Here is an 18,706-nt window from a genome sequence, read left to right as displayed (position 1 = left end):
GTCTGGAGATGATTTTGAAGGTAAAACAATGGGAAACTTATAACTGACACAAGGTATGCTTAAAAAATCATCTTGGAGGCTCTATATCTTCTTCTATTAGGCTCATGTGTGTGTGACCTTAATAAACTCCTAACTCCATTTAGCACCTTTTTGGAGGAGTTTAAATAATTCTTAGTCTCTAACAGATGTGCCATTTTCCTAATGTTTCTTCTGACAGTCACGCAGTACAAGGGTAAAAAAGGCTGCTACAGGATATTCTATTTACTTTTCTATTCCTACTTCTTTTCCATTTCCACTGAAGTCTCCTTGTGTGTAAATTACTTTCAAAACAGCTTGCAGCACACCTGGTCTGTAGAGTTATTCTCATCCCTTGCTGAGAGCAGGGCACTGAGTTGCCTGAAGCCAGAGCACAGGCCATGCGCTCAGTAAAGACAGAGAAATAGAAAAAAGGACGAGCTGTAACCAGTGACTAATGCTTCTCTAAACCCCCTCTCCTGCATTTTATCCATTACCTACCAGCTCTGGTTTCTCCTATTTTCTTTTCTACATGTAGTTCTCTCAGTTGTGCATCTGACCATACCTCCTGCATACCTCCTGCTGAGGTAGCAGTTCACAAAAGCTTATGCTGCAGTTTGTTTCTTTCATGCATTCTTTCTCGTTCTGGTTTTCTGAGTGTCTTTGGAAGACTTCAGCTACCATTACAAAATATCTATTTGTTTTACCTTTATAGTTAATAGAGCTATCTAGTGTGTCAGATGAATAGTTTACTTCTGTTTTTCACTGACCATCTCTTGCTTTCTCCTTTCTGAGATTGGCAGTAAAGAACTTTTAACACGTAGCTAACCACAATAGTGAAAGAAAAGATGAGATACTCTGGACAACTAGAGATCAAAGCTGCATGTCAAATCTGACAGACAATAATAGGCTATGCAGGTTGGGTGTGAAAGAATTAAAAGTTTCTAGTCAGAAGTTCATAGGCTGAAAGGGCAGCCCAAAGACTATTTGTTATGTTTTCAGCATTTTTGTCCCTTTAACAGGCTCTAAACCACCACTACACGGCACACACTGACAAGGGTCCACCGAGAAAGCCTGTATCACCCAGATGAACTGCCAGGCTGTAATCAAGATCTCAACAAGACTTGAATTAATGCATTTGATGTCTGTACAGTTTAACTTAAATAGATAAGAGACCATGAGCTTTGGACCTTTAAAAGAAAGAGGACAACTATTTCCTTTGGTTTACATTAAAAAGGGGCACCTTTTTTTTTTCTCCTTTCAAAAGGGATATAACATTTCAGGAAATTCAGTCATAAAAGACTAAAATGAACTCATAGAAGAGCTATGTCTGGAATTTGTAAAGTACAAAGGAAAAGGCAATTAGCTACCCAAATCCTATTGAAAGTCAATAGCCTCAAGGCACTTTGAAAATCCCAGCACATAAAACTCACTAAAAGCAAACTCTGCAGTAAATGTGAGTGAAGTAGGGGAGCCAAGAAAAGAACAAAGAACAGAAGATATCTATTAGACAGAAATAGGTGTGGAAGTACATGCTGTTGATACAGCTATGGTGGAAGTTGCACATGCATTTGGGTTTTTCTTCACTATCTCATAACGTAGGTATTGCTCCCATTGCAAAAGAATTTATTACATTTTCCTCTTTCTTCTGAGTTGCCTTAAGTCTATTACAATCACTAGGTGTGTGTCGATGGGCAGCTTGCTAACTACTCCATTGATTGTTTGTGGAAATACTGGCAAAAAAGCTGTTTTTGCAAGAGGCTAAGGAAACAACTGTCCTGGAAGAGAGTGGCTAGGCAACTGGACTTCATCAAAGCACAAAAACTTGTGTAGCAAATCGCTCTTCCCAGCAGTATGCATGTTCCAACACCTGAGCTGGTGGGTTTTTTTGGTTTTTTTTGTTCATTTTTCTTGTTTCTTTTTAATGGGGTCCATCCTCTGCTGTGCTTTAAAAGGTAGCAGTGTCTGCCACTACTTTCCCTCCTCCACTGATGATGCCAGGAAAGTCTCCTTGCTCCCTTTGTTGAAAGCTGTGGATTTTGCTGTGGGAGATGGCAGCTGATATGGTTTTGAAGAATGCAGGTTTTGACAGTAGAGCCTAAATCCTCCATAATCCCTACTCGAGGCACATATGACTTTCAGTGGAGCTGAGCTCACAGACTTTATTGCTGAATGATGTGCAACCCTCTGTTAATTAAATAAGCAAACGTCCACAATCACTTGCCAACACATCGTTATTATCGCAAGGGGTGTAGAATGTCACTTTAGTGCAGACCATCTGGAAACGTGAGCCGCTGCTTCAGCAGTTATCAAAATCTTTTCTCATGAATTTTAATTTCACTAATAAGTGTTACAGAGTAATGGCAAAAAAAGGTTTTGGTGTGGTTTGTCGGCAGTTGCCTTAGAAGTAGGACGCAATCATTTCCTAACAGGATGCCTTTACACTAAATAAATAGAAGTTCAGTCATAAATCAGTAGAACAGCAGTGCAGAAAGGGCTTGGATTAAGATACAGTCATAAAATCAAATCCCAGTATAAAAACAAGTGGTCATTTCAGACTTTTAAATGATACATTCATCTGATATTTGAGGGGAGGGCATTTTTGTTATGGGGCACAGCAAGAAGGATGAATCTAAATCCCTTTGTACTGTCTAGGTAAATTACCTCCTACCTTTCCTCTTTAGCTTTTTCCTGACGTGGCTATTCAGTGAAGACACATTGCACTTCAACTAACTTGCTTTTTAAAGGACTAGGTAGATATGATTTTGAAATTATCCAGAATGGGATGAAATCTGGCTTATCATTTATCATGATTATTTTAATATTCTACTTAATGAACCTTAAAATGCTGGTAGAAAGCAGAATGCACATCCAATGAATGGTAGAGATGTCTGTGAAACCCAGTTACTAATAGCTGGAATAATAACTTTGCCTTGTGTTGATGGACCATTTTGGATGCTATTGTGGTTCACATGTTACATCCAGGAACCACTTCATTAATCTTAGCACTTGTACTTTATTCATGCACACCATCTCAGCCCTACAGAAATGGCTGTTTTCCTCCTTAATCTTGATCCAAGACTTGCTGAGGCCAATGAAAAGCCTCTCGTTGAGACTCCCAGGTTTTGGACTAGATCCACAACTTACAGCCGGCAAGATAACAAGTATTCCTAGATTACTGAACCATCATTTTGACAATTATGATAACATTTTTGTTATTTACAAAGCAAGTGATTTTCATGAATTATGACAGTGATTACAGTATTCAGCTCCTCACTGGGAAATTCTTTTCTGAAGGAAAAACTCTAGAGCGTATCAGATAAGCAACAAATGATCTACATCCTGATATACAATTAGTCTAGTTTTCATAGATCTGTTGGGGAGCTTTGTCACCTGTTGCCCAAGCAAGCTTTAAGCAGGCTGAATGACAACAGAGGCACACAAGAAAATATTTACAGAGATGTCTACTTTGGCTTCCTTGTCCAGTGAGACAAGCATTGCTGAGGTGGCCTCCTTCAGTTAAACTGAACTTGGAGAGGATTCCAGGTGGATTGCCTTGGGATCAAAGGCTCCACTGTCAGCTCCACTGTCTGTGGCTACAAAGCCTACTCTCAGGGACTGTAAACAAGGTCAGCTTTTAGATGCAGGTCACTTGAGTTTACCCTTCTGACAAGTTTTAAGGGGGGGACAGGGGTGAGCAGATGGGGGGTTCATGGGTTTTTTTCTCAAAGCAAGCACTTTAGGAGTGTTTAAATGCCTTTAGGAGTGGTAAACGCCTGCAGAACAATGCTTACCCCACTACTAAAGAATGCACTGAGATGTGCAATCTTATATAATCATAGAATGGTTAGGGTTGGAAGGGACCTTAAAGATCATCTAGTTCCAGCCCATTATCATGGTCAGAGACATGAATAATAATCGTGGATCATCTAAAAAGCTTCCCTGGTTTGGAACCAAACCATGACTGTCAATTGCTTGATATCAGTGTTACCATATTGGCCAGGTTGCAAATGATAATGCCATGTACAGATCTCTGGTATTTTCATATTGATAATTTTACAATGGGTATGTTGTAGTTCCTGTTTGGTCTCTTTTCCCCTTTGTCACTGGAAACAATTTTCTGAAACTACCAAAAAAAAAAAAGTCTTCATTTCTAGCAGTAGAAGAAAAAAGAAATATGGGGCTGTGTCCTGACAGAAAACCTTTCAGTTCATCACACATTATTGTTCTTATATTACCATCCCATGGCACTCTGAAGGACTAGCAGTCTCTTCCTCAAGTTTGGGGTCCTAGATACTTAAGGGTCAAAGTATTATTATCACAATGTAGAAGAAAGTTTCAAAGTAAAAAGAATTTTTGAACTCTGGGCATTCAAGTTTTCTGTTTTGAATATGATCTGAAATTTTCTAAACCATTAGAAAGTAACATTTTGTAGCTTTCACTGGTTTCCACAGTGGAATTATGGAGGATTTAAATTTTATTATTTTTTGACACTTGAGATAGATTTATACTATATATGTAATAATATAAATAATGATAAAAATTATACCAGTAATAAATTGATTAATGCATTTGTACTGCAGTAATACATGGGATCCTGTTGTACTAAATACTGGACTATTACCATTAAGAATGTTGGTTATTGTCCCGAGGCCTCTACGCTTCAGATAAGCTAATTAATGTCAGAATCTCAGTAATTCTGAGTAGTCTACATAGGAAAGGACACTAAAGTTTACCTGTTTCTCTAAATCTGATATTTTCTAATTTATAAAAAATAATTCCCAATTAGCTATATTGGTACTTCACTCAAAATTAAAAAAAATGTCAAGAACCATTTTTTCCTGAAATATTTTACCCTATATTCTTCTGGTCTTCTTCCAGCCTAACAGATCCTGAGATATGAACAGTATAGTTTGTTGGAAACATAAAAATGAACAGTTAAAAAATGATAGTTGGGTTTCATTTTATTGCTGTGGGGCAGAGATTTGAATCCCTATTTTCCTGTAACTGGGTTTCATGACATTAAAGGTCACGTTAGAGAAATTGTGTCTAGAAATAGATGGGCAATAATAGTTCAAATTTTTAGGAGGAAAAATGAATGCTGACAATGAATGCTGCATGTAAATTGAAGAACCTTGTCTTCACAAAAGTCAAAGTGAGAAGGAGTATGAATTTTTCAAAATTTTATTAAACTTAACTTGCTCAAATTCCAGCTTATCAGAGAGAAAAAAAATCACAAATATTTTATCTTAAAATCTTTACAGACATTGCTTGAAGACAATATTTTCTTGCAATGACTTTTTGATTTGAAAATTGCTTATTTTTAGCTGAAGGTCAACACTTGTGACTCTGCTGAGACATTTTGCAATGAGGAACAGAGGTTTGTTGACAGGGATACCTTGCAGCAGGGTTGTCTCTGAAAACTCTGAGAACATGGAAATTTCTAGAGAGTCAGAAAGGGCTATCTTGGAGCTACAGGTTGTGGAGCATGTGGATCTTGCTAGGGAGCAAGCCATCTAGTCTCCTGCTTAGCTCCTCATTCACAAGGAATGTCACCCAACATTCCCAGCTGTAAGCTCTGTCTTGCAGATGGTACCACCCCCATATTACAGAGAGGCCCAGGAGTGTGACAGTAACTCTGCTACATTGGCTGCTGCAGCTCAGCTGGTGCTGCCACTTCGCTCCATATCATGGCTACCTTCCATATGCTGCCGTGGAACAAACTCTTTCCTAACAAATCCCAGCAAGTTCAGCTTGAATTAACCAGAATAAGATCTGCCTGGGTCACTTTCATACAAGTTAATGTTGTGCAAATTTCCACCTGCCATTTATTCTCTGAATTTCCTCATGGAGCAGGCAGAATAGCATGATGGTTCAATGGAGGTCAGGGTGAAGCTGAAGCAGTGACCACGCATTTCTGAAGACACACCATAACATCAGAAGCTGAACATCTCTCAAAACTTGCAGCCCGGATGGACCCATTTCACTAGCCCTTTGTTTTGGCTAGCTCTACAGTAGCCAGGGTTAGCAAAGATTCCTACTGTCTGGTGACATGAAGTTGTGCACTTAACAGGGCAGTAAACAAAACAGTATTTGCTCAGAATTACAAGAGCAAACTGCATTTTTGATGGACCAAATTGGAATGGCAGTTGTCCTGGGAGATAGTACTATTAGCATCCTGTCAGTCAAAGTAAAACACCTTTTATCTGGCTTCACAGACTGAAAGAGAATTGTGGCTTCACCTCTCCCAACTGGCAAACGTAAAACTGAGCAGCCTTGGCGTGTTACATATGTGGGAGATTGAACCATGATAAAGGAGGAGGATAGTTTCCAGCTTGGCAAGCCCTGGAGGCATGCATCTGTTCTCATCCTGAGCCATCCAGTACCATCTCAAGCTCTGAATACTTCTTCTCCCCTGGCACCACAGGAGAAGCTTGTTATGCAGCACTATCCCTTTCCTCAACATGTCCCCCAAGGTATGGAATGAAATGGCCAAGTTACTTTCATAGCAGAGGTAATTATCTGCATTTCATCCAGCAATGAGGCTTTAGCAGAAATACAAATGGAGCAGATTTGGTCTATTGAGCAGAAAAGGGAAAATGATGAAACGTAACAGCTCAATTTTGTGTGATACCCTGCTGCTGTTCCTCCATCTCAGTTCAATTCAAACCTCAGTATCCCAACATAAACAGCTCTGTGACTTTTGCTACAAGCTGAGCCCTTACTGGGGTACTCAGTAGCCTGGAGCTAAGGTGTCCGAGGCTATTCTTTCCTAAGATCCTACAGCTGGTGTAGGGCATGGCATAATGTTTATTATATAACTTCACAAGTGCTGACCCTCATCAGCACAATTGTCATTCCACTCAAGAATACAACAGAGGCATAATTTGAACCTAGATTTTAGGCACAGGTTCATAACCGTCATTGCTGTGTTTTCCTCTACAGTGTCAGCACTTGAAATATGCATATTCTGCCTTTTGTGCGCTGCCTTATTTGTGCATCACCCTTCAGTGAGAAAAGGTTTCCAGTTGCGTGAGCAACTGACGCTCAGGCACAACCGCTTTACAACCTGCGGGGAATTTTAAGCGTGTTAATAAGACCGGACTTAGTCTCTGTGCAAACTGTAGTCCTCCAGGTGCAGGTGGCAGGTGGTATTGGAAATACATTTTGCGTTTGGTACCTTGGTTTAGCACTAATCAGGCTCAGAGAGGCCTCCATGCACAGGCTGGGAGAAAGTCAAGTGGACAGGGCTTCTTGCACCTGTCAACCACACCAGAAACACACTACAGTTAAAGTCTCCTTCACAACAGCCATGTGCCAAGAAGATGCTGACAATCCTCTCTTCCCTGAACTTTCCTTTTGCCATCCACAGGGTCATGCTTCTTAAGCAGAAAAGCTAGTGGCTTTTATCATTTTTATGCCCCTTATTTATTTTAGACGACCTTCTTTTGCAGAGCAAGTAAAAAAGTACCGGTTCAGAAAGCTGTCTTTGTAGTCATAAATTGTTCCTTTGAGTATATAATGAAAGCTGTGCTTATCAAAGTTGGAATAAAAGTTTAGTAGCAAATAACATTTAACTTTAAAAGTAAATTTTATAATTAAATTTTATTTTGGTTCTGCTGGAAGCAGGAGTATTGTGCTGGTGGGGGTGAGGGTGAGAGAGAGACAAGCAGTGTGATCCCAAACAGGCTTAGTGAAGGGTGATTGAGAGCAGCCCCGTGGAGAAAGACTTAGGGGTATTGATGGACAAAAAAAATATTAAGATGAGCTGGCAATGTGCACTCAGAACCCTGAAAACCAATTCCTTCCTGTGGCCATCAGGTCAAGAGAGGTGATTCTCTCCCTTAACTCTGCCCTTTTGACACCCCAGCCGGAGTACTGTGAGCAGCTCTGGGATTCCCAGCACAGGAAAGACACAGATTTGTTAGAGCAGGTCCAGAGGAGGACCAAAATGATGATCAGGGGGCTGGAACATCCCCCCTGTGAGGACAAACTGAGAGATGGATTATACAGCCTGAAGAACGAAAGGCTCTGTGGAGCCTTATAGCAGCTTTCAGTATCTAAAAGGGGCCTACAAGAAAGATGGGGAGGACTTCTTTATCAGGGATTGTAGCAATAGATGTAACAGCTTTAAACAGAAAGAGAGTAGGTTTAGATTAGACATAAGGAAGAAATTCTTCGCTATGAGAGTGGTGAGATACTGGAACAGAAAAGTTGTGGAAGCCCCACTCCGTGTTGGATGGGGCTTTTAGAAACCCGGTCTAGAATCTCTGCCCATGGCCACAGGTGTATGAACTAGATATCTTTGAAGGTCCCTTCCAACACAAACTACTCTCTGTGATGATTCAATGATGATAATGATGACAATGATGATGATGATTCCTCCTGGATCTCAGTAAGAAAGGCCTAGCAACAACTGTTAATAGAAGTAGCTGTTGTAGCAAGATAGATAGATAGACAGATAGATAGATGAGCATATATAGCAAGAAAAAATTCTATCCTTTTGTGCATCATTAGGCAGACCCTGGATGGATTTTTCCATGGTGCAATGTGCAGAGCAGATCTTTTTTGTTTGTGGAGAGAGGGGTTCCTTCTTTTTGGTACATCGAGGTATTGTGTAAAATTTCTTAGAAGCCAATAACTTTATTTCTAAAGGTTGATCACACGAGAGCTTCTTGCTCTGCTGTGAGATGAAGTCCCATTTTTAACTACTCATGTTAGCAGGATTAGTAACAAGCATAAAACTCCCTCAAAGGACCAGCTAATCAGCAAAACAACACTGAAGAAATTCTCCTGATTGAGGAGTCTTGACACGTGCATGTTGAGATACAGCACTAAACTTCTGCTCAACTGCAGTAATTCTTGATGCCACATTTCCCTGACTGCTTTCCAGTGTAGATTGAATAGAGAATATCATTGGATATACACTCCTCAAGTTGTAATCCAACAAGGCAACCCAGATGTGCACATAACCACATGCCTAAAGTTACGTACTCGTCTTACAGATGATCTGTATTGATATGTGTGCATGTTTATCGCCCTGAATAAGGACACAAAGGACAAATCCAACTCTAAGTGGTGATGCTGGACAGTTTTCAAAGACCACAAATGGCCAACAAGATCTGTTGGTAATTGTTCAAAAGGAATAAACAATAAGTAATAACTTTTTACCAAATTTTTAATATATTATTAGAGTCACTGTAGGTAAAATATTTAAAGAATTTTAAATGTATTTTAAACTGAGCAATATTTTAATTTGACATGTACTCCTTTTTTCTGCTCATTTTCCTATATATTGTTTCAAAGCAAAACTCACAGTTTATCTTTCAAATTGAGTAGATTTCTCCTTTTTGGGGAAAAAAGGAGAAAAAGACAAGTCAGATGTCTTGGGACCAAAGTTATTAGAATGCAATTGGTTTTTTTTTCAGAGATGGGAGGAACCACACACAGGAGGAGAGAAAGAGTAAAGAATGTTCCTCTTCACAGGCAAGCTTTACTTGTAAAATCACACTGAGCTATCTGACAGACATAGAACTACAACATCTAGAGGCTAGAGGTGTTAATAAGGTATTAAAAAACCAAATGACTTCATCTGGACACCTTTTCTAACATATCTTTCTGAAAATCTGCTTTCAGAACTTATAAGCACAGCTGTGAAGACAGAAAAGAATGCTTCAGTGCTAAAGGAAATGTACCTCTCATTGACACGTGTCACAAGGCAGGCTGTGATAATTTTAAATCACAGCACAGCGTAGGATGTAGTGTGTCACAGAATAAAAATACAAATCTGATTAGATACATGCAACAGCTTTGTCTACTTAATATCCAGTCTGAGAAATTAGTGTTCATTCAGCAAGCTGGTTCTGTTCCAGTAGTGGGAGTTTTCAATTATTAGAGCTAGATCAGATCCAGGGATAATTTAGTATCAGCACATTTCTGATTGAAGGCTTTGTCCCACAAAGCATCTGATGAGGCTAAGAGGTTCTTTTCTTATGCTGTTTCCTCACAATTGATTTCTCTCCCTGTTTTGCATTTTCACATAATTAATATTTTATCTTTGCTAATTTAATGCCATTCTTTCTTCTGCTTATGTGTAATTTCTTTGCTCTTGACAAAAAAAATAATTATAATAAATCCTCACTGGTACAATTCACATACAAGAAGGTTGATATTGAAAAGGTGGATGGCAAAATGAGAGAATTTTTTCTTACAATTCCTGATTCTTCTCAAATCAATCACATTTTAATAACATCTATTCCCAGTATTATCAATCTTCCTAACCCTCTGACTTAATTAAAATCCTCATACGGCCAAGAGTTCAAAGACATAAACAAAGTATCTAAACCAGCAAAGGAAAGGGGTTCACAGCTATGACTAGTTAATTATTCTTATGTTTCCACTGCTCTGTCAGAGTGTGAAGTTGTAATTACAGAGCCTTGTTGGCAGCACAGACTGACTGATTGTGATGGGCTCCTTAACAGGTGCTGCACCAGAACTGAGTCTCCATAGCCATGGTTTGGTCTCTGTTAGTTACTCAGAGGATTGAGAGCCTTTTAAAAGACTTGTGTTGTTTCTCTCAGTCTTACTGTCTGAGAAGAACACATCCTGCCCAAATTTACATTACTCAGGTCACTAGGAACACAAGCAAAGACATTGACAAGAGAAGTGAGAAACATGCCAATCATCAACCCAATCTTGGTACTTGCTATTTTCATTCTGCTAGATTAGGGCAGCATTTAGAAAGGAGCTTGTGCATATGAGGTGTGCAAATGCAGACTTGCCCTGCACTCTGAGCTGCTCCCCATTGTCCTACATAGCCAGTGCAAGGACAAGTTGGATATTGGTGGGGGCACTAGTTTTATTTTGTCAACCTATGTCTGCCCAGCTTTGACCATGCTGTATTTTCCAGCTGCTTTCCTGGCAGTGCAGCCCAGTTTACTGTGGGGCTCTGCAGCAGGCACAGCTATCAAACAGTCTTTAAACACAGAAGCATTTTACTATGCTGCCAAACTCTACCAGTGGGTGTAGCTCTGCCACACAGAGATAATGGAGGTTAATGGCTAATTGCAAATAATTTTTAATATAAATCTGTGTGTATGTGTGTGTGTATATGTGTATGTACATATTCTCTGGCAGTTTTCTAGCTGCTGGTCTTTTTTTTTTCTTTAACCCTTTTCCCCCAGAAATTACCATGAAGAACAGGGACTGAGGGCTGGGTGTTTAACCTTGGGAACACCTGAAAGGAAGGAGGTGAATACTGAAGGGAAGAATGTAATGGAGAATGCACAGAGGGAAGTAAAATACTTAGGCAAGTAAATGATTGAGTCAGTGACTGGAACAACCAGGTCTCTGCTGGAGATTAATATGAATGAGATGCTATGCTTCATTGACTGTTTACCTAATGTCTTTAAACATTAGTATTGTTTTTATGTTGCACTTGCCTAACTTAGCTGCAACTTGCTATTTGATCTATAAAATCATTATTAGCTGAATGGTGATTGGAAAGCAGCAGGAAGATACTCTGATTATCCCTTAATTATTGCCCTGCACCTGATCTTCACAGAGAGCATGTATAGTCCTACCCTCCCCTACTGCTCTCAACATCTCATATCTGAGTCATAACTAATGTTTTTGCATCTGTCTAAGAACAGAACTAAATGTGTTTCCACTGATTTCCAGAATAAGCTGTAAGCCTACAAAGCTTTGTTTGCCTTCCCTCATTTCTGGCCCAAGGCATCAAAAGGAGATATTTGGTTAATGGCTAATTAAACCCTTCCGTTGAGTAAGCCAGAGCTTTGTAAATCCACATCTTTCTCCATGCATACTATATGGAATGAGCTGGAAGTTTTGAGTTTGCATATTGCAGAGTTGCCAAGTTTGCATTGACACAACTGGAAACTTTGAAGTAAGCTGAGATGAAGCAAATGAGCAAGTTCTTAAACCAAGGGATATGAAGTAGAAAAAGTCCTCAACTGTCCCTTCAGGTGGAGACTTGAAGATACATGCTTGATAATGAGCCATGCTGGCTTATTAGACTTTGTGTAATTTAAAATGTAAATCCTAATGAAGGCACAAAGAGCAACAGAAAATAAGAGTCAGTTGGTTTTTAATAAATGAATATGCCATCTGCCTTTCTTATCTCCCAATGATTTTAGCATTGCCATCTTTGTAATTAGCACTGACAAATAGCCCAATCCCAGGAAACCAGACAGTGAGATATAGAGGATTAGTTTTGCATCCCTTGCTGAGCTAACATGGGGGCAGAACTTGGGCCATATTGGCTTTCTGGCAGGGCTATTGCAAACTGATTGTACCCATGAAAGCACACAAATAGGGATAGCAGAGTCGTAGAATCATTACGGTTGAAAAAGACCTCCAAGGTCATCGAGTCCAACTGTTAACCCAGCATTGCCATATTGTCCTGGTTTCAGCTAGGGTAGAATTAATTTCTTCTCAGTAGCTGTTACAGAGCTGTGTTTTGGATTCAGAATGAGAACGGTGTTGATAATGGTGATGTTTTGGGTTTTTGCTAAGTCGCGTTTTCCTAAGTCAAGGACTTTTTTATTGTCTCCTGCTGTATAGGAGGAGGGCTCTTTCCACCTCCTTTATTTCTTTCCTAAACATTCATCAAGGAGCACAATAAATGAAATGCCCTTTTCATGAGACCTTCACAAATATGATGCCTCATAAATAGTTGTGATACCCACACAAAAATTCATCTGTAGAAAATATTTGGCCTGAAAATTGGAAGAGAGAGTTGGCTGTCTTTTAAAAGACAAGCTTGTCTAGTTTATTGAGGGTCCTTATCAACTCTTTCTTTACAAAGAATATTGCTGGAAGACGAACTGGTAGTTTCAGCTCCTTATACAGTGAGCCATTTTTTAGTGTTTGCAGACTGTAAGAGATGGAACTAGCATTGTACCTCTGCTTCTTTAAGAGAAGAAGAAATGGCAAACTATTTCTTTACATTACAGAGAAATTCACTTCGCTGCAGTTTTGCTGATCTGCACAGGAGGGAGACACAATTTACCACTTAAGGCAGTCACCAAAGCTTCCCTTGTTGCTTATATCCCTGGGACATACCACTGGGCTACTTGAAAACATACATTTAGGGATTGGATTCCGTGGTGGACAGAAAAAAAACCAACAAGGCTGTCCATGAAATAAACAGAACATATTTATATATGTAAAAATATTAAAAAGAAACCATTTGTATTTCTACTTAGTAACTTTAGGCCTACAACTCCATGCAAATTGCAAATAATTTCCTCTGTTGACAGGTACACATAAAAAACTGTAGGACAGTAAAACTTTTTGAAAAATCTATTTCTAAGCCAAGTAAATTCTGAAAACATGTTTTTTCTTTATTTAGCTTAAAAGAAAGAAGGAAGATACTGATGTGTGTTCACTGACTGCAAAAAAAAAAGGATTGTCAAAAAGGACAATTAAGTTTTATAGGGAAAATTAATATTTCAATGATGATTTTCTATTTTTTAAGCTTTTCACAGACTGTTTTAATTTATACAGGGTTCTTTAAATAAGGCTCACTTTGTTTTGATGGGAAAGACCTGCTACTTTTTTGTTTACTGTCTTTTATTTGTTAGACTTTCTCCAGAAAAAGGAATGAAGAGCTGAGATAAAATGAGCTATTCCTGTTTGTATTTTAAGCAAAAGCTTTCAAAAGGTGCAAGAGATGGTTGGTGAAATAATTTAATTTTGAATGCTATGGCAAAACAGTGCCATTCAAAGGAACATCAGTTCTTTTGTGGAAAAGGAATTGAAAGAAATATCATTTCTACAGGGTTCTTTTTGCTCAAAATTCCCAAACAAATAAGCCACACAAATTTCCACCTGCTCTACTAAGATATTTTTAAACTTCATAAGGGTCAGTGGCTTGTCATAGCTTCAGAGTAAGATGGATACAGTTTTATCCATCAGCTTACTCTCTTTGTGACCCAAATGATTAGTTTACATGATTCCCTGGCAACCACGACACCACATTGGAAAAGGCTAAACTCCATTATTAAGAACCTCAGCCAAAAGCAGATTTTTCACTGGCTATGCCAAGCTTTGATACAATTCTCTGTGAAGAAATGGAGCATCATTCCTAACAGTTAAGCTGCTTAAACTTCCAATCCAATGCTTGAACACTTGCAAAGAACATAAATTATCAGAGAAAAGCAATGAAAGTAAAATAGGTTTATAAATTCTGCAAAGATCCAGAAGTACCTCCAGTGAGGCTATGAAAGGAACTTTCACTCAGTCAGTGTAAACTTGGGAAGAGTCACTAAGCAGGAGTATTGTAAAGCACGGACAGACATGATTAGGTGAGTTGTAAGATTAAAGGATGCTACAGGTCTGGTCTTGCCTTTCCAGGAGATCTCCTGTTTCTTTTCCTGAGGGATCATCCACCTTTGGTTGTTTGCTTTTTGTGCTGCAGAAAGCCAGATGTGGTTCAAAACAAACAGATAATTAGGTCAGTAGGGGCATCTTATCTGCAGAGCTCTGTGCTGGTGTGAAAGGGACAGTCAAGATTTTACTTGGAAACATTTTCTGTTCCCTGCTGTGGGAAGGAGCCAGAATGCTTTTGCCTTCTAAACCAAGAACCCTTAGAATTCAAAAAGCAATCATAATTTTCTGCTCTACCTGACTAGTGTTACTGTACAAGCATGGCTCTCTTCTCTCTCAAAAATACAGCCACCTTTAACTACAGTTGTCTTTCTCATAGTTAACTGCTTTCTTTGTCTCTCTCTGAAGACATGAGGGAACCCACACCCTTTAATAGCTAGCCAGATCAGTTCATTCTGGGCCAAATGTATTAAAAAGTGCCTGTCTAGCCTGCAGCAGAGAAGACTGAGAGGGGATCTTAAGAATGTATATAAGTATCTGAAGGGACCATGTCTAGAGGATGGAGCCAGGCTCTTCTCCATGGTGCCAAGCAATAGGACAAGAGGCAATGGGCAGAAACCGGTGCACAGGAAGTTCCACCTGAGTATGAGGAAGAATTTACTGTGTGGGTGATTGAGCACTGGAACAAATTGCCCAGAGAGGTTGTGGAGTCTCCCTCACTGGAGATATTCAAGAACTGTCTGGATGTAATCCTGTGCGATGTGCCCTAGGATGACCCTGCTCGAGCAGGGAGGCTGGACCAGATGACCCCCTGTGGTCAGTTCCAACCTTACTCATACTGTTCTACTGTGGTACTCTGAAAAAGCCCAGGGGAAAGAAGAGCAATGTTAAAGATAATAACCATGACTAGAAGAAATTAATTATTCTGGTGTTTACAGACAGCTTAATATGCAACAGCATTCCTGATGTGAAATTTCTGGGCAGAGCAGAGGGACCATTTCAGTTGCAAGAGCTGTCAGAGAACCAGAGAGATGAAGGCACTGGGGCAGGTGAGAGGTGGCATTTCTTCTTCCTTCTGTCATCAAGGTCTGATTTATCTTGCCTAAGATAGATGTCTGGTGTAGTTCAGTTGACAAATGCCTCAGAAATCCCATCCATTCCAAGTGAGTCCTACAACAGGAAGCTTTTGGCATCATCCTTCTGTGAGGTACCCCTGCAGTTTCAACTCTCAGCTGAGGTAGGTATTAGGGTGCAGAGACCTTTGACTGTGTGCTAAATGAAGATGAAGTAGGCAGCTTGTAAAGCATATAGGTCATCTGCTCCACTGTAAAACACAAGCACAAAAAGACAGAGCATTGGCACAATATAAAGAGCCAGAAATGCATGAAGCTCAGCGAGAAAGGGGATTAACAAGGAGAAGGGAGGAAAATTATGTGGAATCAATGAAGTAGCACTTAGAGGTATTTAGGTTTCTTAGAAGTCTAAAGAAGTTTTGATTTATATAAAGGCAGAGGACAAATCAGTGGATTCTCCTCACTACCAGCCACAATAGAAGATCTAGCTAGCTCCAAACCCATCATAGCTAGCAGGTACAGATGATAATCAACTGGAAATTAGGAATCATCTCAGAGAAGACACTCAAAATAAGTAGGACTTCCAGTGGTCTCAGTGGTCTCACTATTTTGACTTGCAAATGAGTTTATCTACAATAAGATTTGTTGTTTCAGAATTGTGAATGCACTAGAACATTTGCCAAAGAGGGAGACAGAATATCTCATAGAAAGGGTATGCTTAAATAATCCACAGTATCCCACAGATTTTATCCACATACAGAAATATGCCATATGAGAGGGGTGTACAGTCAAAATTGGTCTATTTTCTGAAATTTTTGATTTGCAAGAAAATGTTTATGAATAGTTTAGAGACTAAGGATTATATACAGACACTATTTAGTGATTAATTTTGAGTACTTCAGTGAAAATTTTCTTCATGTGGTGAACACTTCAGTAATGAAAAAGAGCTAACATTTATAAATTAATCATAAATTATTTACTCAGCTTTAGTCACAGTCTTTTTGTGAAGGGAGAAGAAAATATTGTCTGCAGTGCTGCTTGTTCTCTCATATTTTGTAATATTAGGGCTTTATTGCCCAGGTGATTGTGTACTTATGGGACTGCTTAGGCCAATTTCTTTGGAGGATTCTTTTAGAAAGCCTTTGTGCAAATCAATTAGGGTCAGTCTCATGTAAAACCTCCTACCAAATTATTGGCTGGCTGTACAAACCCCCTTTTTCACCCAGCATTGAATACGTGCCTCTGAATTGAAGGCCCAAGATCCATGTCCCATCCACCATACCAAGCTGCCTTTCCTACTTAGACTGGAAGCTCTTTTGAGAGGGCACTACTAGTGTGGCTAATCAGGACCAGATCACGGATGGCATATTTTTGGCTACCACAAAACAGATGATAAAGAACTCCCCAAGAAGCAGCTCTCCTCTGCTCTAACTCCACCTAAAACCATCATTTGAGCTGTGCTATTTACTATCGTCCAAATAAAGGCAAAAGTACTGTCCTTAGACTGTGCTTCAGTACCTGTATCCCAGCAAAATGGACTGATACGGTTGGCCAGGTTCCTGTGGGCCTTAGAAGGGCACTTTGCAGTACAGCCTTCATCTGCTTTGACAATGAGTTTCGCGTCTTTCCCACATAGAGCTTAGTGGAGGCAAATGAAATTAATGAGTGCTGAGGCATAAATGCTGATGTATTGCAGTTCTGTTGTTGCCATAAAACAGGTATGTGTTACAACGCGTTTGTCTTACATGCAAAAAATCCCTGGGTTATACAGTCCTGCTGCAGATCAGCCAGGAAGAAGCTAAGTGATAAGATTAAGATACCTTCCCACTGTTGTACTGTGACACAAAACACTGGTCACTTGCTAAGGCAGCACACACTGCACAGTCGTGATCCATGGCATTACCATGATAGGAACTATCAGAGTATGTAATAAGAAACACACATCAACAGCAGGATAAATGTTTGAGTTTTACAGCCAAACAATGCCCAAAATGCATTCAATAAATAAAATCATGAAGAAAATGAAGGATTTCCTGAAGAGTACTTCATTACTAAAACTGACACATACGCAGAGAAAAAACAACAGCTAATTGGCCTATTTTGTGGCAGGACAGGAATGCTTATACTTATGCAGGGAGCATAACAGCATACATATCTACCTACTCATTAGAGGATATGAAACTTTCATTGACAGAAAGATTTTAATTACAGCATAAACACCTTTGGTAGGGAAACAATTATCTGCTAATGAATATTAACTAAGGCACAAGAAGGACTACTGAACAAATCAGACTGGGTGAGTGACCAGGATAACGATGTCAAAATTGCTTTCCCAGTGTTGACTAGTTACAGAGGATAGTTGCTGTAAGTACAAGAAGCACAAAGTACAAAAGTCTCACTTCAGCTGACAGGAAAACATGTTTAGAATATTTCCACAATGATGGTCAATGCTAGTTTTTGCCAGCAAAGAGGCAGTTTTAGACAACTTGGACTCAATAGCATGGTTCAGCCTCTGAGACCACTGAGAGGGGACCTTACCAATGTATGTATACAAGTATCTGAAGGGAGGGTGTCAAGAGGATGGAACCAGGCTCTTCTCAGTGGTGCCAAGCAATAGGACAAGAGACAACAGGCAGAAACTGATGCACAGGAAGTTCCACCTGAACATGAGAAAGAATTTTTTTCCTATGTAGGTGACCATGCACTGGAATAAATTGTCCGGAGAGGTTATGGAGTTTTCCTCACTGGAGATATTCAAGGGCAATCTGGATGCTATCCTGTGCAATGTGTTCTAAGATGACTCTGCTTAAGTAGGAAGGTCAGATCAGATGACCCATTGTGATCCCACCCAACCTCTACAATTCTACAATTCTGTGATTCTTTGAATTTGGCTTCAATAACAAGAGGCAGCCATGCAAAGCTATTATGAAGATGGCAGAAGAGAGCCTTAAGAAACCTCTACTGACTTGGAATGATTCCCTCCAGCACCCCTTCAAGTGAGACTTCCTTTCAAAAGAGCATTTCTTATTCAGAACTCATCTCCAAAGAATCTACCTTGACATAGAACCAACAGCATGGTTATGGCTTGAAGGGACCACAAAAAAAATCTAATTCCAACCCCACTGCCATGGGCAGGGAAACAACCTTCTTTTTTTTTTGCATTCTCTTAGAAATGAAATTTGAAAAATAAAAAAAAAAAAACAAACAGAAAGATATTTGTAAAAATACCTTAGTGTTTACATATGATAAGCAGGAAGAAGAAATCTCAT

The sequence above is a fragment of the Pseudopipra pipra genome, chromosome 4 (genome assembly GCF_036250125.1).
Source record: "Pseudopipra pipra isolate bDixPip1 chromosome 4, bDixPip1.hap1, whole genome shotgun sequence".
NCBI lineage: Eukaryota > Metazoa > Chordata > Aves > Passeriformes > Pipridae > Pseudopipra > Pseudopipra pipra.
The sequence above is the reverse complement of the archived record's forward strand: the minus strand, read 5'-3'. Positions refer to the sequence as shown.